Consider the following 6,529-nt stretch of genomic DNA (forward strand, 5'->3'; position numbering starts at 1 on the left):
GGAAATAATGATAAAAACAAAAGTACTCATGAGTTTTTAATGAGTGATATATCAATTTATAGTACATTAAATTATTCGAAATGACCTCCCTTATTTTTCATACAGGCCTTAAAGCGCGCCGCGCCAGTCGTCTGTCGCAGGACGCACCATATTACTTCAGACTCTCCAATTTTTTGTGGCTTTCATCACGGACCTTCCTCTCTAAGACCTGCCAAATTTTATAGTCCAAAGGATTAAGGTCCGGACTGGAGGAAGGCCAATCCTCATGTCTAATTAAGTCGATGTTTTGACGCTCAAACCAGGCTTGAGTGGTCTTGGCTTTGTGTGCATGCGCAGAGTCCTGCTGGAACACGAAGTGATGTCCCGCAGGCAGGTCTTTGACAAGCTGATCCAAAACCTTCTCTTGGTACACTTTTGCATTGGTTTTGACCCCCTTTTCGCAAAAATAAACCTCAGTTGGCCCGTAATAGGACACTCCCATTACTGATGATGGATGATGTCTATGTTACCTTCGGAACTTAATTTTCAGCTTCTTTAGAACTCCTAGCGTACAATATATCATTCTGTTTAATGTACTTCTCTTCAATATCAATGTTCCTGTTGTTGTTCCTGTCCAAATGTTGTTGTAATAAAATTCTTGTCCTCACTGGAGACTTCTTTGTACCTATCAATAGTATGGTATACAAACCTAAGCGTTATATACAAATGTTTGAACAACTTGAAAATGGTACTCGGCGAGTGCTCACAGCGTTGCAACGCAATAACAGCTATTCGGTTTTCTTTCAATGTCCAGTCCATCGTGAAAAATTACGGAAAGTGATTGTTGTTTGTTTTAAAACAATAGTCAAACCTTCAAAAATAGAATGCAATATTTTTTTTATAAAATCATCTTCGAAATTTAAAAATAATGTGCCAGTGACAGAACGTTGGGACCAACTACGTATAAATCAAATTGCCCCCATGTGGGGCGTGGGCCCTACATGGGGGCAATTGAGATGAGAGCCGTACGTACGATGAAGCCAGTACACCAACACTGCTCCATGTTTTTATTATTATATCTATACAAAATTTTGTTTGATTTTGAAATAGTTTTCGATTATAACGTTATTAAATACATCTTTACTAACTATTCTTTTACAGTAACGATTATATACATATCTTTATAATGATGCTTTTTGGTAAAAATAGATATTTTATTCCATGTTTTAGAGTTTGTAAAGCACTTTTTTTTTCGTTAACCTACAGTTAACAACAAAAATCAAACTAAAAATAGCCAAAGATAATATATACAAAAATATACAATACAATATATTTGTATATATTATAAAATACAAAAAGGTTGAAAAGGTTTACGTGTAATAAAAATAATACATGCGTAATTCGGCTGTCATGTTATAATGGTGTGAAAGTGTGGGTACATAAGTATGTATGTGGAGTGTGCTCATGATGCAAATAATTTATCGCTATGAATATTCTCTTCTATTCTCTCAACCAGCTCAACTCTCAACCCTGACCACGACATAATCACGAGGCTGTTCACCAATGCTATTTCTCTTTCTATATCGTGGGGAAACTTTACCAGCAATAGGTAGAATGCAAAATGTTTCATACAAATTTACAATTACCTAACAAGGAATCTATAGAAATAAATTTGCCAATACCTTTATAATAACAGATTTTAAGACGAAATATAATTAATTAAAGGAAAATAAAAACAAAAGGCGTATGTATAATTACACATTAGAGTGACAAAAATACTTATTAGTAATCTTACACTGAACAAACCCTTACATCCATAGTAGATAATATGCAATGGTTAAATGCTAATAACGGCTTATATCGCATATTTATCAAGTTTAATTAAAAAAAATGAATTAAAACGTGTTTTTATCCTTCGATAAACCACAAACAACCCGGTTAACAGTTTACTGCCAGAGCAGTGACAGCCAAGGTGTCTCCAAAAAGTTACATAACAGCCTGACATACTTAAGAAAATTCTCGATTCATTATCATAAGGAAAAGTCAACATGCCCAGTAGGCAGCTTTTCGCTCTATTTCTTCTATTAACTTCTAGCCTTGGCAAGTATATTAAAAAATATTTTGAAATCAGCATAATTATAATAATTTTTTTTAAAGGTAACGTTTACCGAAATCGTCACAAAAATCGTCCTTTTAGTTACACACAGTCACATTAGTGAATTTATGGTTATAAACTTTAGTCCACGGAATAATGATATTTGACATCAACAAAATTAAATTGTTACGTATACTTAGATTTTTGATTGTTACAATGAATTGAACAATTTCCAAACAAATTCGATTGACATAGGAAGGTCAGACTTCCAAGTAATTTGTAGATGACTTTTCTCCTAATAATAATATATCTTTTATTTTCAAAGAAAGTGGTACATTCAGATAATGTGAAATGTCAAAATAATAATGTATAATTGTCGTCGAAACTTTGTGTCTCCGTGTTGTGCTCCAACCTTGCAAATTTCATCATAAGCATAGCTCTACTACTACTTATAACTTCTAGGAAGGTTATTGAATAGTTTGATAACCATGGCGTAATTTTTTAATACGTCGTGAAAGTAGATCTTAGTCTACTAGTTGTATATTGTTACGAGCTAGGGGATCGGATAGAAAATGCCGTGGATTTCTTCAAGGGTTTATTTATTGGTAAATCAAATGAGGAATTTATGGGCACAAATTAATAGCAGAAATGCACTTATAGCACACAAAAACAATCACTTATTACTTCACTTATGCACACTTCACACAGTACTTTATCACTTATATTCACTTATATTCACTTTTATCGCTTCGGTGTTTCGCTCTTGTAATCGCATTCAAAACTAAGTGACTAGTCGCGTTTCGGCTCGCTTATATATCCCTGGGAATAATTCTAAACAATATTCGAGAACTTTCTAGGCGGGCTTGCTACTGAGTAGCGATTGCACAATTCTAGAACGTTCGCACTCTTTGTCTCTTTCGCACGTTGCTCCGTCCTTGTCGTACGGCGTTCTAGAGTGCTCGTCTAGTTTCGAGAAAGTTCTGATCTTTTCTCTCTCTCTCTCGTATCATTTCGTCCTTGTCTCACACCTAGAAAGTTCGGTCTAGAATATTCCTTCATCAAAGGGGTATAACTAGGCCTGAAAACGCCTGAAAACGGGTCTCCTGAAAACTGCACCACTCGACTACGCATGTTCTGAAACCGACTGAAAAAAGGTTTCAGCTTCCTGAAAACTAGGGTAACATTATGAAAATTACAATTAACTAATATGTGATTGAGCCTCTCCTGAAACGGTCAGAAATCATATTTCAGCCTGCTGAAAAGTTCTCTAACTAGTGGAAAAATCTAGAAACATTGTAGTCGACCCGTCTTCGTAACACTACCCCCTCCTTAGACATGCTCGTCCCGAGCATCATTACTCCCTTTATAGGTGGCCATTATCCCTTCCATCCTGTTCGTTAACTTTATCGCACGGTCTTTGAGACACTACATCTGAACTCCTTCTTAGCTCTCTTTCATGGGTTGATAACATGTCAGAAAATTTCTTTAACTGCCCCTCTGCTTTTGATAGAACTATTGACAGGGCTTCCGTATAGTTATCCGGAACTGTTTGAACTGTGTTCCACTCTTGTTGATTATTAGCCTGTCCGTCCACATTGATTACTCTACAGGCGTCATAACCACTTTTTGAACGGTTACCTTTAAAGCAAACTTCCTGTTTTCCACACTTGAACATTCCTTTTTCTAGATCTATCTTACACTTATAGAACTTCATAAAGTCCAAACCGATTATACAGTCATCTACTATGTCAGCAAGAACAACTTTATGTCTGTAAAAACTTCCACCAATCTTGAAGGTTGCGATACCTTCTCCTCGATCGGTTATGCGCTGACCTGTTGCCGTCACAAGCTGTACAATTCCTCTAGAAGGGCTTTTATAAAATGTCTTCAAAAGCTGATATCTGATCACTGTTCGTGAAGCTCCAGTATCGAGTGTTAGGTTACACTTAGTTCCATTGACTTCTCCTTCGATAACTAAGGTATTCCCACGTCTAACCTTCACATCACCTCGGAAGTCTTTCTTAGGGCATGAAAACCTCATGTGCCCTACTTCCCCACAGGTGTAACAGGTTGGCCCTCGTTGACACTTAGCTTTTTCCGTGACAGCCCTAATGCGGTAAGGTTGAAGATCTTTCCGAATCGCCTCCACCTCCAACGCATGGGCTAGAGCATCCTTCAGGTTCTTGGGGTGACCAAGATTTACACTTATCCTGACTTCACGATCTCTTATTCCATCAATGAAGGTTTGTACTAATATCTTGTCTGCGACATCTGGTAAGGATGCGAAGGCTTTCCTTACCAGCTTCTCTATTTCCAGGCCCCATTCTTGTAAGCTCTCATTTGGTTGCTGCACTCTCTCCCGTAATTGAGCCCTATAGACTGGCTCCAAATGTGAGTCCCCATAACGTGACTCAAGGGCATCCAGCAGTCGCGTTAGTGTCACATCACCTTTCATGGCTTCTAAAACGGTCAAGGCTTCGCCTCGCAGTCCCAACATAAGAGCAGCTACAGCCCGATCATTTTTCCAACCGTTCATCTTGCACAGAGCGTCAAACTGTACCTTATAGGCCCCCCAAGAAGAAGAACCATTAAAGGTAGGTGTTTCCAGCGTTCCAGATGATTCCACAAAACCTGACATCTTAAGGCACTGAACCTCCTTTTCCAACTCAAGCAAGCGTTTCTCCTGTTTAGATAACCTACTGTCCAGGTTTTTAAACTTATCTTTCAATGCCTCAGTTTTCATAGTCTGCATCTCCACATCTGCAGCAGACCCTGCCACAAATTCCTCACGATACTCCCTTGGAGTAATTGACATGTTTCTATCCCACTTCTGACACCAAAATGTTACGAGCTAGGGGATCGGATAGAAAATGCCGTGGATTTCTTCAAGGGTTTATTTATTGGTAAATCAAATGAGGAATTTATGGGCACAAATTAATAGCAGAAATGCACTTATAGCACACAAAAACAATCACTTATTACTTCACTTATGCACACTTCACACAGTACTTTATCACTTATATTCACTTATATTCACTTTTATCGCTTCGGTGTTTCGCTCTTGTAATCGCATTCAAAACTAAGTGACTAGTCGCGTTTCGGCTCGCTTATATATCCCTGGGAATAATTCTAAACAATATTCGAGAACTTTCTAGGCGGGCTTGCTACTGAGTAGCGATTGCACAATTCTAGAACGTTCGCACTCTTTGTCTCTTTCGCACGTTGCTCCGTCCTTGTCGTACGGCGTTCTAGAGTGCTCGTCTAGTTTCGAGAAAGTTCTGATCTTTTCTCTCTCTCTCTCGTATTATTTCGTCCTTGTCTCACACCTAGAAAGTTCGGTCTAGAATATTCCTTCATCAAAGGGGTATAACTAGGCCTGAAAACGCCTGAAAACGGGTCTCCTGAAAACTGCACCACTCGACTACGCATGTTCTGAAACCGACTGAAAAAAGGTTTCAGCTTCCTGAAAACTAGGGTAACATTATGAAAATTACAATTAACTAATATGTGATTGAGCCTCTCCTGAAACGGTCAGAAATCATATTTCAGCCTGCTGAAAAGTTCTCTAACTAGTGGAAAAATCTAGAAACATTGTAGTCGACCCGTCTTCGTAACAATATTATAAATTTATTTTCAGCGCTCGATTGTAACGGGAATAATGAAGAATATAGATGCGGTTCGGCATGCCAAACAGAATGTTCCACATTAGGTGAAATGTGTCCAATAATGAATGTTCAATGCAATGATGAATGCTATTGTATTGATGGCTTTGCAAGGGATTACAGAGGAAATTGTATACCGATAAAGGATTGTCCACAATAATTAAAAACGATTTTACTGAATATTTTTTAAGCGAAATGAATATAACGAATACTTTGTTGTAATTGAAATCCAGTAATTCCTATTTCAAATTATTCACACTCTTTTTTTCATATTTCGTATACGCACTTATTATTATTAAAGATTTTTTTAAATATTTCATACAATAATTGTTTAATTGATGACGTCGATTTTAATCAAGGAACTGATTATAATTATCAGTAATCATAACAATCACATATACAGTATTTACAATTTTCTTAACCTACATAGTCATAATACAAATAATTCAAAATTAGTAAAAATAATATTAAAGTTTGGTCCCTGTGGCAGTGTACCTTTCAGGCCCCTGTTACACGTAAATTATTTATTGTGTTTCGCCAATAAACACTCATATATCATGGTATTTATTGAACGTATAATTAGCGTATAGATGAATGTCAATAATGGATTTCTAGATAAATATTGAATGAATCTCCCGTCAGTATTTATTCACAGTACGCACCACGCTAGCAATGGAGGTGGTCACCTTGTTTGATGCAACTCTGTTGACGTAGAAGACGGAGGCACCGTCGTTGCCTTCGCCCTCGCCCCGCACCCTCTCTAGGGATCAAGAAGGTCTAAAGGATTTTATTC

This window comes from Pieris brassicae, chromosome 7 (genome assembly GCF_905147105.1).
Source record: "Pieris brassicae chromosome 7, ilPieBrab1.1, whole genome shotgun sequence".
Lineage (NCBI taxonomy): Eukaryota > Metazoa > Arthropoda > Insecta > Lepidoptera > Pieridae > Pieris > Pieris brassicae.